This window comes from Ranitomeya imitator, chromosome 2 (assembly GCF_032444005.1).
Source record: "Ranitomeya imitator isolate aRanImi1 chromosome 2, aRanImi1.pri, whole genome shotgun sequence".
Lineage (NCBI taxonomy): Eukaryota > Metazoa > Chordata > Amphibia > Anura > Dendrobatidae > Ranitomeya > Ranitomeya imitator.
Window position 1 is genome coordinate 684,989,718 of NC_091283.1, and position 17,453 is coordinate 685,007,170.

A 17,453-nucleotide genomic window follows, 5' to 3' on the forward strand; every position below is an offset into this window, starting at 1 on the left:
TGCCATGCACACGGTCAAGCATTCCAGTGCCCGAGGCAGCAAAGCAACCCCAAAACATCAGGGAACCTCCGCCATGTTTGACTGTAGGGACAGTGTTCTTTTCTTTGAATGCCTCTTTTTTTCTCCTGTAAACTATGTTGATGCCTTTGCCCAAAAAGCTCTACTTTTTTCTCATCTGACCAGAGAACATTCTTCCAAAACGTTTTAGGCTTTTTCACGTAAGTTTTGGCAAACTCCAGCCTGGCTTTTTTATGTCTCGGGGTAAGAAGTGGGGTCTTCCTGGGTCTCCTACCATACAGTCCCTTTTCATTCAGATGCTGAAGGATAGTACGGGTTGACACTGTTGTACCCTCGGACTGCAGGGCAGGTTGAACTTGTTTGGATGTTAGTCGAGATTCTTTATCCAACATCCGCACAATCTTGCGTTGAAATCTCTTGTCAATTCTTCTTTTCCCTCCACATCTAGGGAGGTTAGCCACTGTGCCATGGGCTTTAAACTTCTTGATGACACTGCGCACGGTAGACACAGGAACATTCAGGTCTTTGGAGATGGACTTTTAGCCTTGAGATTGCTCATGCTTCCTCACAATTTGGTTTGTCAAGTCCTCAGACAGTTCTATGGTCTGCTTTCTTTTCTCCATGCTCAATGTGATACACACAAGGACACAGGACAGAGGTTGAGTCAACTTTAATCCATGTCAACTGGCTACAAGTGTGATTTCGTTATTGCCAACACCTGTTAGGTGCCACAGGTAAGTTACAGGTGCTGTTAATTACACTAATTAGTGAAGCATCACATGATTTTTCAAACAGTGCCAATACTTTTGTCCACCCCCTTTTTTATATTTGGTGTGGAATTATATCCAATTTGACTTTAGGACAATTCTTTTGTGTTTTTTCATTTAAGACAAATTAAATGCAGATAATAATACCAAACAATTTGTGTTTGCAATCATTTTCAGGAAGAAACTGAGTACTATCTGACAGAATTGCAGGGGTGTCAATACTTTGGGCCACAACTGTACCTGTGTGTCATCTCCCCTGTATATAGTATATACCTGTGTGTCATCTCCCATGTATATAGAATCTACCTGTATGTCATCTCCCCTGTATATAGTATATACCTGTATGTCATCTCCTCCTGTATATAGTATATACCTGTATGTCATCTCCTCCTGTATATAGTATATACCTGTGTCATCTCTCCTGTATATAGTATATATCTGTGTGTCATCTCCCCTGTATATAGTATATATCTGTATGTCATCTCCTCCTGTATTAGACCGCGTTCACACGTTATTTGGTCAGTATTTTTGCCTCATTATTTGTAAGCTAAATTGGCAGCCTGATAAATCCCCAGCCAACAAGAAGCCCTCCCCCTGGCAGTATATATTAGCTCACACATACACATAATAGACAGGTCATGTGACTGACAGCTGCCATATTTCCTATATGGTACATTTGTTGCTCTTGTAGTTTGTCTGCTTATTAATCAGATTTTTATTTTTGAAGGATAATACCAGACTTGTGTGTGTTTTAGGGCGAGTTTCATGTGTCAAGTTGTGGGTGATGAGTTGCGTGTGGCGACATGCATGTAGCGACTTTTATGAGATGAGTTTTGTGTGGCGACATGCATGTAGCAGCTTTTTGTGTGTCGAGTTGCATGTGACAGGTTAGTGTAGCAAGTTGTGTGTAGCAAGTTTTGCGCATGGCGAGTTTTGCACGTGGCGAGTTTTATGTCTGGTGCCTTTTGAGTATGTGCAAGTTTTGTGTGAGGCAACTTTTGCATGTGTTGCAACTTTTGTGCATGTGGCAATTTTTCCACGTGTGCAAGTTTTGCATGTGGGAGTTTTCCATGAGGTGAGTTTTGCACGTGTGGCGAGTTTTGCGTGAGCCTAGTTTTGCATGTGGCAAGTTTTGCGTGTGTCGAGTTTTGAGCGGTGACTTTTGTGTTTTGACTTTTATGTGGCGAGGTTGGTGTATGTGTGGTGAAATGTGTGCTGAGGGTGGTATATGTGTTCAAGCTTGTGGTAGTGTGTGGCACATTTTGTGTGTTTTCATATCCCCGTGTGTCGTGAGTATCCCATGTCGGGGCCCCACCTTAGTAACTGTACGGTATATACTCTTTGGCGCCATCGCTCTCATTCTTTAAGTCCCCCTTGTTCACATCTGGCAGCTGTCAATTTGCCTCCTACACTTTTCCTTTCACTTTTTCCCCATTATGTAGATAGGGGCAAAATTGTTTGGTGAATTGGAACGCGCGGGGTTAAAATTTCGCCTCACAACATAGCCTATGATGCTCTCTGAGTCCAGACGTGTGACTGTGCAAAATTTTGTGGCTGTAGCTGCGACGGTGCAGATGCCAATCCCGGACATACACACATACATACACACACATTCAGCTTTATATATTAGATATTTTCTGAGCAGGAAGCTTTGGTGTGTGGGTTTGCTTGTAATGAAGAGGAACTATATATATATATACAGTTGAGCTGTGTTTATTGCCTGGTGCTGTAAGACCACTGATGTTAACCCCTTTCTGACCTTAGACGTACTATCCCGTCAAGGTGACCTGGGCCTATCTGACCCTTGACGGGATAGTACGCCATAGCGATCGCCCGCGCTCACGGGGGGAGCACGGCCGATCGCGGCCGGGTGTCAGCTGACCATCGCAGCTGACATCCGGCACTATGTGCCAGGAGCGGTCACGGACAGCCGCCGTCACACTAACCCCGGCACACTGTGAACAAACATGATCGCAGTGTGCCGGCGGTATAGGGAACCATCGCGCAGGGAGTGGGCTCCCTGCGGGCTTCCCTGAGACCCCCGGAGCAACGCGATGTGATCGCGCGGCTGCGAGGGTCTCTTACCTCCTCCTCCCTGTAGCAGGCCCGGATCCAAGATGGCCGTGGCATCCGGGTCCTGCAGGGAGGTGGCTTCACTGCGCCTGCTCAGAGCAGGCGACGGGAAGCCAGGAGAAGTGCACGTCAGATCGCTGATCTGACACCGTGCACAGCAAAGTGTCAGATCAGCGATCTTATACTATAACATGATGCCCTCCCAAACCCCACCCCCCCCACCCCCCCTGGGGCAGTGTTATAGTGTTAAAAAAATATATTCACATATGTAAAAAAATTTTAAAAAAATTCCAAAAGAATATATATATATAGATATATATATATATATATATATATACTAGCTATTGAACCCGTTCTACGCCCGGGTGGCGAGCATTTATATTGGTATATGGTCTCCATCCTGGTATGTGCTGCTCCATCCTGCGCCCCCATCCTGTCATGTGCTGCTCCCATCCTGCGCCCCCGTTCTGTCATGTGCTGCTCCCATCCTGCGCCTCCATTCTGTCATTTGCTGCTCCCATCCTGTCATTTGCTGCTCCCATCCTGCGCCCGTTCTGTCATTTGCTGCTCCCATCCTGCGTCCCCGTTCTGTCATGTGCTGCTGCCATCCTGCGCCCGTTCTGTCATGTGCTGCTGCCATCCTGCGCCCGTTCTGTCATGTGCTGCTGCCATCCTGCGCCCGTTCTGTCATGTGCTGCTGCCATCCTGCGCCCGTTCTGTCATGTGCTGCTGCCATCCTGCGCCCGTTCTGTCATGTGCTGCTGCCATCCTGCGCCCGTTCTGTCATGTGCTGCTGCCATCCTGCGCCCGTTCTGTCATGTGCTGCTGCCATCCTGCGCCCGTTCTGTCATGTGCTGCTGCCATCCTGCGCCCGTTCTGTCATGTGCTGCTCCCATCCTGCGCCCGTTCTGTCATGTGCTGCTGCCATCCTGCGCCCGTTCTGTCATGTGCTGCTGCCATCCTGCGCCCGTTCTGTCATGTGCTGCTGCCATCCTTCGCCCGTTCTGTCATGTGCTGCTGCCATCCTTCGCCCGTTCTGTCATGTGCTGCTGCCATCCTGCGCCCGTTCTGTCATGTGCTGCGGCCATCCTGCGCCCGTTCTGTCCTGCTGCTGCCATCCTGCGCCCGTTCTGTCATGTGTTGCGGCCATCCTGCGCCCGTTCTGTCATGTGCTGCTGCCATCCTGCGCCCGTTCTGTCATGTGCTGCGGCCATCCTGCGCCCGTTCTGACATGTGCTGCTGCCATCCTGCGCCCGTTCTGTCATGTGCTGCTGCCATCCTGCGCCCGTTCTGTCATGTGCTGCTGCCATCCTGCGCCCGTTCTGTCATGTGCTGCTGCCATCCTGCGCCCGTTCTGTCATGTGCTGTTGCCATCCTGCGCCCGTTCTGTCATGTGCTGCTGCCATCCTGCGCCCGTTCTGTCATGTGCTGCTGCCATCCTGCGCCCGTTCTGTCATGTGCTGCTGCCATCCTGCGCCCGTTCTGTCATGTGCTGCTGCCATCCTGCGCCCGTTCTGTCATGTGCTGCTGCCATCATGCGCCCGTTCTGTCATGTGCTGCGGCCATCCTGCGCCCGTTCTGTCATGTGCTGCGGCCATCCTGCGCCCGTTCTGTCATGTGCTGCGGCCATCCTGCGCCCGTTCTGTCATGTGCTGCGGCCATCCGGCGCCCGTTCTGTCATGTGCTGCTGCCATCCTGCGCCCGTTCTGTCATGTGCTGCTCCCATCCTGCGCCACCATTGTATTATATGCCCCCCGCTCCAGTGTGTATGCCCCCGAATGCTGCTGCCATATAAAAAAAAAAAAATACCATACTCACCTATCATCCGGCTCCACTGCAGGTATGTCTTCAAGAAAATGGCGCCGGAAAGCGGGGACTGCGCAGGCGCCGATTCCGGCAGCAGGAATCGGCGCCTGCGCAGTCCGCGCTTTCCGGCGCCATTTTCTTGAAGACACACCTGCAGTGGAGCCGAGGTGTGTCTTCAAGAAAATGGCGCCGGAAAGCGCGGACTGCGCAGGCACCGATTCCGGCAGCAGGAATCGGCGCCTGCGCAGTCCGCGCCCTCCGGAGCCGGGAGCAGAGGAGCCGGGAGACGGAGCCGCAAGCAGCGCTGGAACCGGGAAAGGTGAGTATACTTACCCTCCCTCCTGGCGGTCCCTGACTCTCCGGTGGAGATCGCGGTATGCGTTCAGTGCTTACGCATACCGCGATCTCCCGGGAGCGTCGCTCTGTGAGGCCCAGACTGCGCCGGCGCTTGCGCTTGCGCAGTCTATAGAGGCTTCGGACAGAGTGACGCTCCCAGCGTTATATTATAGATATATTCTTCCTATAAATTTCTTTATCTAATTAACAAAAAAACAATAAAAGTACACATATTTAGTATCGCCGCGTCCGTAACCACCGCACCTATAAAACTATATCACTATTAACCCCTTCAGTAAACACCATAAAAAAAGAAAACGAGGCAAAAAACAACGCTTTATTCTCATACTGCCAAACATAAAGTGGAATAACACGCGATCAAAAAGACTGATATAAATTACCATGGTACCGCTGAAAATGTCATCTTGTCCCGCAAAAAACGATCCATGATACAGCATCATCAGCGAAAAAATAAAAAAGTTATAGTCTCAGAATAAAGCGATGCAAAAATAATTTTTTCTATAAAATAGTTTTTATCGTATAAAAGCGCCAAAACATAAAAAAATTATATAAATGAGGTATCGCTGTAATCATACTGACCCGAAGAATAGAACTGCTTTACCAATTTTTCCAAATGTGGAACGGTATAAATGCCTCCCCCAAATGAAATTCATGAATAGCTGGTTTTTGGTCATTCTGCCTCACATAAATCGGAATAAAAAGCTATCAAAAAATGTCAGGTGCCCGAAAAATATACCAATAAAAACGTCAAGTCGTCCCGCAAAAAACAAGACCTCACATGACTCTGTGGATCTAAATATGGAAAAATTATAGCTCTCAAAATATGGTAACGCAAGAAAGCGTCTTTCAGTGTGTGATGGCTGCCAATCATAAAAATCCGTTAAAAAACCCACTATAAAAGTAAATCAAACCCCCCTTCATCACCCCCTTAGTTAGGGAAAATTTAAAAAATTTATTTATTTCTATTTTTTCGCTAGGGTTAGGGTTAAGGCTACAGTTAAGGTTGGGGCTAAAGTTAGGGTTAGGGTTGGGGCTAAAGTTAGGGTTGGAGCTACATTTACGATTGGGAATGGGGTTGGGATTAGGGTTAGGCGTGTGTCAGGGTTAGAGGTGTGGTTAGGGTTACCTTTGGTTTTAGGGTTAGGGGTGTGTTTGGATTAGGGTTTCAGTTATAATTGGGGGGTTACCACTGTTTAGGCACATCAGGGGCTCTCCAAACGTGACATGGCTTCCGATCTCAATTCCAGCCAATTCTGCGTTGAAAAAGTAAAACAGTGCTCCTTCCCTTCCGAGCTCTCCCGTGTGCCAAAACAGGGGTTTACCCCAACATATGGGGTATCAGCGTACTCAGGACAAATTGGACAACAATTTTTGGGGTCAAATTTCTTCTCTTACCCTTGGGAAAATAAAAAATTGGGGGCGAAAAGATCATATTTGTGAAAAAATATGATTTTTTATTTTTACGGCTCTGCATTATAAACTTCTGTGAAGCACTTGGTGGGTTAAAGTGCTCACCACACATCTAGATAAGTTTCCAAAATGGTGTCACTTGTGGGGGATTTCAATGTTTAGGCACATCAGGGGCTCTCCAAACGCAACATGGCGTCCCATCTCAATTCCAGTCAATTTTGCATTGAAAAGTCAAACTTCCCTTCTGAGCTCTGCCATGCGCCCAACAGTGGTTTACCCCCACATGTGGGGTATCGGCGTACTCAGAACAAATGGCTCAACAACTTTTGGGGTCCAATTTCTTCTCTTACCCTTGGGAAAATAAAACAAATTGGAGCTGAAATAAATTTTTTTGTGAATAAAAGTTAAATGTTAAATGTCCAAAAATTCCTGTAAAACACCTGAAGGGTTAATAAACTTCTTCAATGTGGCTTTGAGCACCTTGAGGGGTGCAGTTTTTAGAATGGTGTCACACTTGTTATTTTCTATTATATAGACCCCTCAAAATGACTTCAGTTGTGATGTGGTCCCTAAAAAATATTGGTGTTGTAAAAATGAGAAATTGCTGGTCAACGTTTAACCCTTATAACTTCCTAACAAAATTTTTTGGTTCCAAAATTGTGCTGATGTAAATTAGACATGTGGGAAATGTTACTTATTAATTATTTTACATGACATATCTCTGTGATTTAAGGGCATAAAAATTCACAGTTGGAAAATTGCAAAATCTTCAAAATTTTCCCCAAATTTCCATTTTTTTTACAAATAAATGCAAGTTATATCGAAGAAATTTTACCATTATCATGAAGTACAATATGTCACGAGAAAACTTTGTCAGAATTGCCAAGATCCGTTGAGGCGTTCCAGAGTTATAACCTGACAGTGGTCAGAATTGTAAAAATTGGCCTGGTCATTAACGTGCAAACCACCCTTGGGGGTAAAGGGGTTAAACTTCAAATGTAGCTTTTTTGATGCATATAGCAGATATTTATCTTCTTCTTTATGCACCAACAGAGCAGCATTTGCATATTCACATTACTTATCTATCGGCACCAGGCAGCAAACACAACTCTACAATATCATATTGTGGAGGATTACAAGAAAGTTGAGCTCTTCTAGAGCCAGCTAAAGATATAGAACCGCATAGCAAATATACTGATGTAAATGGCAGAAGATAAAATTAAGGGTCCTTTACAGAAGCATAGAGTACATAAATGTTTAAGTTGAATTCTAGATAAGCTTGATGATAACTTAGAGAGGAGGGGCTAGTCAGGAGCACAAAGGGACAGGGGGAGGGTTCTGCAGCACTGAGGAGAAGCAAGTGCTGTTGGAAAATGTAGTTTTAGCAGATAAGAATATAAATATTTTAGTGTGACGCTGATTGCTCCTAGGGGCACATAGAGATGAATAAATACACAAGAAAGGTACAAGAAAAAACATTATATTGAGCTCCGGTCACTGAGGCTGCATTCCCATCTAGGCTGAACTGCGGTGACCTTGGTGAGATCACTGCTAGCACCTTACGAGCCTGAGAATGCCAGCCCCCAGATGTCTGCTTTAGCAAGGCTGATTGTCAAAAATGGGGGGACCTTATCACGTTTTATTTTAATTATTTATTTAAATAATTTAAAAATGTGTGGGGTCTTCTCTATTCTTCATAACCAGCCTTTCTGAAGCTGATAGCCAAGGGTTGTAGCACACAGCTGTGAATTATGCCTGGCTAAATACCAAAAGTACAGGAGAACCCGCAGCGGTTTTTTTTAAATTATTTATTTACAGCGCAGGAGCCAGGTGATGAATCAGCCACTCCTGCTCTCATTGCTAATAGTGGCAGCAGGCATAGCCTGATGGGAGCAGTAGTGCCATCAGCAGACACTAGTAACCTGAGGTCAACTTTATACCTCTGATCACAGCTGTGCTCATGCTGTCTCTTGACTTCTCTGACCAGCGGGGATGATTTCACCACCGATAAGAAGTGGTGTTTGCCTCGCTATCATGCACATGACAACGTGGCAAACACTGTATATCCAGGTCCCCCATTCAAGTGAATAGGGTCCAGGTGCTGTTTTGGTACCTGAACCCGAACTTTTGTACCTGTTCGGCCGAATCCGCCAGACCTGAATATCCAGGTTTCCGTCCATCTCTACTTGCGAATATGCTCCACAATATAATTATAGCTGATAATCTGGAAAGACCCAACCTTTTTCCATTATGAAAAATATTTAATCATACTTTAAAAAAAAATTATAAATAAGATAATTGTAGGTAGAAATTACAGCTACTAAAGTGGTGTAAAGAGGTATTTCCAAAATCCTATCCCAACAGTAGGTGTAATAATAATATTAGCAAATACCTCCAATTAAAAATGTAGTATAGTTCTCATGATTTGCTATGTTGCTTACCCCATCTGCATGGCATGGCAATAGCTGGATACTTAAGGTCCTGCAATGCCAGGAGGGGAAAGTTTCAAAGAGCCGTATTGGATTGGCGGCTAGTGATGTGATGAAGGTGGTGAAGTAGACTTGTTTGGCCAGATGGAGAGCAGGGTTATGAGTTTTGCGCTTGAACTTATATTGAAGTCTTCTGCTGAAAGTGATTTTTTTCACTGCAGTTCGGTACACATTGAGCAATCCTACAGGGAACGTATATGCAGCGTGTAACATAATTACTGTCATCTGTGTTGAGTTATTCTTTTTCTAGCAGGTGCTGCTTCATCCAGGTAACTGAAATGTATTTTCATAATGTGACAATGCTGAGTTTGGATAGTGGAGGGAGGAGATCAGAGATAAAGATGACTGTATATTGTTCATAAGCTGCTGGGTATTGATGGCACATAGATTTCTGTATGTGTGGTAAATGGAGGTCCTAAACAGGGAGAGAATTTTTGACAGAAACAAAAAGAAGGTTGTGGTCAGAGAGAGGGAGAGGGCAGTTACTCATATACTGAGCATAACTGGGAGAAGACCAGGTTCATACTATTCCCGTTCTTATGTGTAGAAGAGTAAGTAAACTGTAAAAGGCCGAAGGAGGAAATTAGAAGATGACTGGCAGATGGGAAGAGCGGACTATCAATGGACATTTTTAAGTCCCCCATGATGAGAGTGGGAATGTCACAGGATAGCTAATGTGGAAGTCAGATGGCAAAGTGATTGAGGTTTTGCCTGGAATGTGATACACAATCACCACTCACAGGGAGAAGGGTTTGAAGAGGCTAATGGTGTGGGCTTCAATGGAAGGAAACATAAGTTAGGATATTGGGTGGAAAACCTGGAAAGGACATTGTGATAAAAGAAGCAGACTAACACCTCTGCCTTCTGAGCTCAAAGGGCTAGAGGTATGTGAAAAATGTTGCCCACCATAGGAGAGATCAGCAGAGGCAGCGGTGTCTGACTGCTGAATCAAGTGTTCAGTGACCACCACAAGGTTAAGTGAATTAGAAAGGAAAAAGTCTGAGATATAAGGGAGTTTGTTACACGCTGATTGTGAGTTCCAGAGGTCACAATTAAAAGAGACAGGAGAAGACATGCAGTGAATGTTGATAAGTTAGTAGGGTTTCTATGAGCAGCAGGAAGAGAGTTCTATATACACACGTGGTCAAAATTGTTGCTACTCCTCGTTTAATGACAGAAAAACCCATAATGGTCACAGAATTATCTTGAATCTGACAAAAGTAATAATAAATAAAAAATCTATGCAAATGAACAAATGAAAGTCAGACATTGCTTTTCAACTATGCTTCCACAGAATTTGTAAAAAAAATAAAACTCATGAAATAGGCCTGGACAGAAATGATTAATAGTACCCTTAATTTAGTATTTTGTTGCACAACCTTTTGAGGCAATCACTGTAATCAAACAATTCCTGTAATTGTCAATGAGACTTCTGCACCCCTCGACAGGTATTTTGGCCCACTCGTCAAGAGCAAGCTGCTCCAGTTGTTTCATGTTTGAAGGTTGCCTTTTCCAGGCGGTATGTTTCAGCTCTTTCCAAAGATGCTCAATAGGATTTAGGTCAGGGCTCATAGAAGGTCACTTCAGAATAGTCCAATGTTTTCCTCTTACACGTTCTTGGGTGTTTTTAGTTGTGTGTTTTGGGTCATTATCCTGATGCAAGATCCATGACCTGTGATTGAGAACAAGCTTTCTGACACTGGGCAGCACATTTCCCTCTAGAATCCCTTGATAGTCTTGAGATTTCATTGTACCTTGCACAGATTCTAGACACTCTATATCAGATGCAGCAAAGCAGCCCCAGAACATACCAGAGCCTCATCCATGTTTCACATCCCCGAGGACGAGTGAACCAGATGATGCCACCCCCTGTACAGGGAGCGTTAGGGGCAGGCCCAAGGAGAGCGAAGCCGCAACTGCCGGAGCCAAAGGGACGACTGAAGTTAGAACACAGAGAGAACGGCAGATGGAGGGAAGACGGAACTAGTGAAGTTACTAGAATGGTGGAGGCACTGGACAGATGGAGGCAGCAAAGACAAGGTATGGCAGGAATGCAGAGCTGGCAGGAGACGGCTGGACCACAGGACTGGCAGTACACAGCAGGAACACAGGGCAGACAGAAAGGCAGGAATACAGGGCTGGCAGGAATACAGGACTGGCAAGACACAGCAGGAACACAGGACTGGCAGGATACGACAAACAAAGACAGTAAGAGTAACAGCAGAGATACAGGGATCTGAGCCTAGGAATCTATGAGGATGCTGGCGGTAAGCCAGTGAACGCAATAAACGCAAAGGCATCTGAGCAGGGCAGGCGCTGGGAAGAAGTACCTGACGGGCGCCGCCATATTGGAGGCGGAGCTGCCAGGTCATGACGTTGTTCGGACAGGTGAGTTTGAGGAAGCGGCGTAATAGTACCCCCTCTCTTACCCCCCCCTCCCTTTAAAACTGGAAAGGAATTTTTTCAAGATCACTGGAGCGTTGATGTTCTCCAGGGGTTCCCAGGATCTCTCTTCAGGACCAAAGCCTTTCCAATCAATTAAGTAGAAAGTCTTACCCTTAACAATTTTCCTAGGAAGAATATCCTTAACCTCAAAAGAAGCATCTGAAGAAATAGGTAAATGAGAATGCGACGGAGCAGAATGAAAATGATTAAAAATTGCAGGTTTGAGGAGTGAAACATGAAAAGAGTTAGGAATACGTAACGAGGTGGGCAACTTCAACTTGTAAGCTACATCATTAATTTGGCTAGAAATTTCAAAGGGACCGATGAAACGTGGACCTAATTTCTGAGAGGGAATCTTGAGGCTAATGTAGCGAGAGGATAACCAGACCTTGTCACCCGGACGATACAGAGGAACGTCTAAACGCTTTTTGTCAGCATACTTTTTCATTCTGTAACTCGCCCTCTGAAGCGCCTCCTGCCAAATTTTGGAGAATTCCACAGACAAGGAATCTGCCGCCGGTACACCTGAGGTGGGGGAAACAGGGAGAGAAATGCCGGGATGTTGCCCAAAAACAATAAAAAAAGGAGATTTAGATGATGATTCACTAGTATGGTTATTATAAGCGAATTCAGCCCAAGGAAGAAGAGATACCCAGTTATTATGATGAGCATTAGTAAAATCGCAAAGATAAGATGTGAGAATTTGATTCACACGCTCCACTTGTCCGTTAGACTGGGGATGGTATGGAGAAGAAAAATTTAACAATACCTTCATAATTCCACAAAGAGCTCTCCAGAGACGAGAGGTAAACTGAACTCCACAGTCGGACACAATATGCTGAGGGAATTCATGAAGCCGAAATACTTGATGAATAAAGACCTTTGCTAGCTCAGGAGCTGAAGGTAAACCAGGTAGAGAGATTAAAGTGAGCCAATTTGGAAAATGTATCTACCACCACCAAAATTACAGTGCAATTAGAAGATTTTGGTAAATCGGTGATGAAATCCATTGCAATATGACTCCAGGGAACCGAGGGCACAGGAAGTGGATGCAGTGGTCCAGAAAGAAGCTGTCAAGGAACTTTGTTTGTAGCACATGAAGAACAAGAGGCAATGAAATTCAGGACATCTTGACGAAGTGAAGGCAACCAGTAATGGTGAGAAATCAGGGTGAGAGTCTTCTTGCCCTCAACATGACCAAAGACAAAGTACTGACCGGTAAGATGCTAGCACACGACAGATGGAGACAACGGAGACTCAGGACTGGCAGGGTACGGCAGGAACACAGGACTGGCAAGGTATGGTAGGAACGCAGAGCTGGCAGGAGACGGCTGGACCACATGACTGGCAGGACACGGCAGGAACACAGGGCAGACAGGAAGGCAGGAATACAGGGCTGGCAGGAACGGCAGGAATACAGGACTGGCAGGATACGACAAACAAAGACAGTAAGAGTAACAGCAGAGATACAGGGATCTGAGCCTAGGAATCTACGAGGTTGCTGGCGGTAAGCCAGCGAACGCAATAGACGCAAAGGCATCTGAGCAGGGCAGGCACTGGGAAGAAGTACCCAACGGGCGCTGCCATATTGGAGGCGGACCCGCCGGGTCACGACCTCCCAGAAGCCCCAGAGACTAAAGGAGCGCGTCTGCGCATGCGCGGAGCACAGAATTGACGAGCGACGGAGAAGCAGGAGGAAGCATCGGGAGCGTGCCGGCCGGACAGGTGAGTATGAGGAAGCGGCGTAACACCAAGAAGCTTTGAGGCTTGTCAACATGTAGTTTGGCAAATTCCAGTCTGGCTTTTTTTTTTTTCTCAACAATGGTGTCCTCCTTGGTTGTCTCCCATGAAGTCCACTTTGGCTCATACAACGATGGATGTACGCTCTGATACTGATGTTCCTTGAGCTTTAAGTTCACCTTTAATCTGTTTAGAAGTTTTTCTGGGCTCTTTTGTTACCATTCATATTATCCGTCTCTTTGATTTGTCATCAATTTTCCTCCTGTGGCCACGTCCAGAGAGATTGGCTACAGTCCCATGGATCTTAAATTTGTGAATAATACAGTTAGGTCCATATATATTTGGACAGAGACAACATTTTTCTAATTTTGGTTACAGACATTACCACAATGAATTTTAAACAAAACAATTCAGATGCCGTTGAAGTTCAGACTTTCAGCTTTCATTTGAGGGTATCCACTTTAAAATTGGATGAAGGGTTTAGGAGTTTCAGCTCCTTAACATGTGCCACCCTGTTTTTAAAGGGACCAAAAGTAATTGGACAGATTCAATAATTTTAAATAAAATGTTCATTTTTAGTACTTGGTTGAAAACCCTTTGTTGGCAATGACTGCCTGAAGTCTTGAACTCATGGACATCACCAGACGCTGTGTTTCCTCCTTTTTGATGGTCTGCCAGGCCTTCACTGCGGTGGTTTTCAGTTGCTGTTTGTTTGTGGGCCTTTTCTGTCTGAAGTTTAGTCTTTAACAAGTGAAATGCTGCTCAATTGGGCTGAGATCAGGTGACTGACTTGGACATTCAAGAATATTCCACTTCTTTGCTTTAATAAACTCCTGGGTTGCTTTGGCTTTATGTTTTGGGTCATTGTCCATCTGTAGTATGAAACGACGACCAGTCAGTTTTGCTTCATTTGGCTGTATCTGAGCACACAGTATGGCTCTGAATACCTCAGAATTCATTCGGCTGCTTCTGTCCTGTGTCACATCATCAATAAACACTAGTGACCCAGTGTCACTGTCAGCCATGCATGCCCAAGCCATCACACTGTCTCCGCTGTGTTTTACAGATGATGTGGTATGCTTTGGATCATGAGCTGTACCACGCCTTCGCCATACTTTTCTCTTTCCATCATTCTGGAAGAGGTTGATCTTGGTTTCATCTGTCCAAAGAATGTTCTTCCAGAACTGTGCTGGCTTTTTAGATGTTTTTTAGCAAAGTCCAGTCTAGCCTTTTTATTCTTGATGCTTATGAGTGGCTTGCACCGTGCAATGAACCCTCTGTATTTACTTTCATGCAGTCTTCTCTTTATGGTAGATTTGGATATTGATACGCCGACCTCCTGGAGAGTGTTGTTTACTTGGTTGGCTGTTGTGAAGGGGTTTCTCTTCACCATGGAGATTATTCTGTGATCAGCCACCACTGTTGTCTTCCGTGGGCGCCCAGGACTTTTTGCATTGATGAGTTCACCAGTGCTTTCTTTCTTTCTCAGGATGAACCAAACTGTAGATTTTGCCACTCCTAATGTTGTAGCAATTTCTCGGATGGGTTTTTTCTGTTTTTGCAGCTTAAGGATGGCTTGTTTCACCTGCCTGGAGAGCTCCTATGACCACATGTTTACTTCACAGCAAAACCTTCCAAATGCAAGCACCACACCTCAAATCAACTCCAGGCCTTTTATCTGCTTAATTGAGAACTACATAATGAAGGAATTGCCCACACCTGTCCATGAAATAGCCTTGGAGTAAATTGTCCGATTACTTTTGGTCCCTTTAAAAACAGGGTGGCACATGTTAAAGAGCTGAAACTCCTAAACCCTTCATCCAATTTTAATGTGGATAACCTCAAATGAAAGCTGAAAGTCTGAACTTCAACTGAATCTGAATTGTTTTGTTTAAAATTCATTGTGGTAATGTCTATAACCAAAATAAGAAAAATGTTGTCTCTGTCCAAATATATATGGACCTAACTGTATGTGCAACAGAAGTCACATGAACATCAAGATGCTTGGAGATGGTCTTATTACTTTTACTTTTAGCATGTTTGTCTATAATTGTCTTTCTAATCTTCCGAGGCAACTCTTTCCTTCGCTTCCTCTGGTCCATGTTGAGTGTGATGCACACCATGTCACAAAACAGCACAGTGAGTATCTATAGCCCCTATATACAGGCCCACTCACTGATTCAAAGATTGTAGAGGCTTGTGATGCTAGTTATTGGACACACCTTGATTTAACATGTTCGTTTTGTCACATTATTGTCAGGTTTACCATCATTTCTGTCCAGGCCTATTTCATGAGTTTTATTTTTTTTTTTAATTCTGTGGAAGCATGGTTGAAAAGCAATGTCTGCCTTTCATTTGTTCATTTTCATAGAGCTTTTATTTATTATTACATTTGTCAGATTCAAGTTATTTCTGTGACCATTGTGGGTTTTTCTGTCATTAAATGAGGGGTACCAGCAATTTTGACCATGTGTGTACTAGTTGAAGTAGGGCCAGGGTTGGGGGATATGTCGCCAGTGACTAGGAGGAAGAGAAAAAAGAGAATAAACAGTTGTTCAATGATTTATGCAAGTGTTTTGTACAGTGTATGGTGGTAGTGGATGGTTTATAGTGTTTGTGAAATGTCAGTAGAGCCTGAGATCTGTACATGGGAGAGGGGATGAGAGAGTGCATGGAATGTGAAAAAGGGCAGTAGATCTGAAAGAAAGCATCAGCTAGGACATAGATGAAGCAAAGAGATATGAAAAATAATGTAGTACAATGGAAAAAAACTTTTTGGTTTGAATATCTGGCATATCTTCCCTGTCTTCTACTCTGTCAAACTGCCATGTTAAACTTCATAAACAAACGGACATGAAAACCACTGCTGAGCAATAATAATGGCTCATCTCAGTTTTGTCTGAAAACATCTTGATGATCCCCAAGACTTTTGGGAGAATACGCTGACAAGACAAAAGTTGAATTTTCTGGAAGGTGTAAGTCCCATTACATCTGTCATAGAAGTAACGCAGCATTTCAAAAAAGGAACATCATACCAACAGTAAAATATGGTGGTGGTAGTGTGATGGTCTTTGGCTGTTTTGTTGCTTCAGGACCTGAATGACTTGCTGTGGTAAATGGATCCATAAATTCTGCTGTCTACCAAAAAATCCTGAAGGAGACCATCTGTTTGTGACCTCAAGCTGAAGCACACTTGGGTTATGCAGCAGGATAGTGATCCAAAACACACTAGCAAGTCCAACTCTGAATGGCTTAAGAAAAACAAAATTATGACTTTGAAGTGGCCTAGTCAAAGTCCTGACCTTAATCCAATTGAGATGCTGTGGCATGACCTTAAAAAGGCATTTCATGCTTAGAAACACTCCGATGTGGCTGAGTTACAACAATTTTGCAAAGATGAGTTGGCCAAAATTCCTCCAGAGCACTCTAAAAGATTCATTGCCAGTTATTGTAAATGCTTGATTGGAGTTGTGGCCCAACCAGTTATTAGTTTTGGGGGGCAATCACTTTTTCACACAAGGCCCTGCTGGTTTGGATTTCTTTGTCCCTTAATAATAAAGAGCTTCATTTAAAAACTGCATTTTGTGTTTACTTCTGTTATTTTTGTCTGATATTTACATGTGTTTTGTGATCTGAGACATTTAAGTGTGACAAACTTGCCAAAGAATAATAAATAAGGAAGGGGAACAAACACTTTTTCACATAACAGTATGTGCTTGTATCAATAAAAAAAACTTCACTTTTAGCACATATAAAAGAGTTCATTGATAAAAACTGATGTTTGCCATGTGAGTACTATAAGAGAGTCACTGTGGCAGGAGAGATCTGACTGTCCACCTCTGATCTAAAACACATAAGGACAGTTCATAAATTCAGAGGTCAGAATATATTGGAAATAGTTTTAAGTCTGAGTGACAGGTACTCTTGCTATCCTGAATGCAATAGATGCTTGCGTTATTCCACCATGAGTAGTACAATGTTCCAAGATAGCTGTTTGAAATCCAATCAGAGCCATGGCCAGTGGCGCGCATCTGAGAAGATCAGTGCTGGTTGAGATCTATGTCCGGCTGTGCTGAAGTCTGCTTAACTCTCACAGCCTCAGTGAATTCCAGTGACCTGATACTTCATGACTTTACAATGATTGTTGATCAACAGGACCAAATCCAATGCATTTCAAAAGCGGGCGGCTTTCCTGACAGCAGCGGCTCAGTGAAACAACAAGGCAGAGGAGGAAGTCATTGGTGGACTAAAGTCATCTGACAGCATCATTTAACACGCGCCGACAGGCGCATGTGAGTACGTCTGCCCATTGGCGCGCTCGTGACATGATCGTGGGTTGCAGATGGGT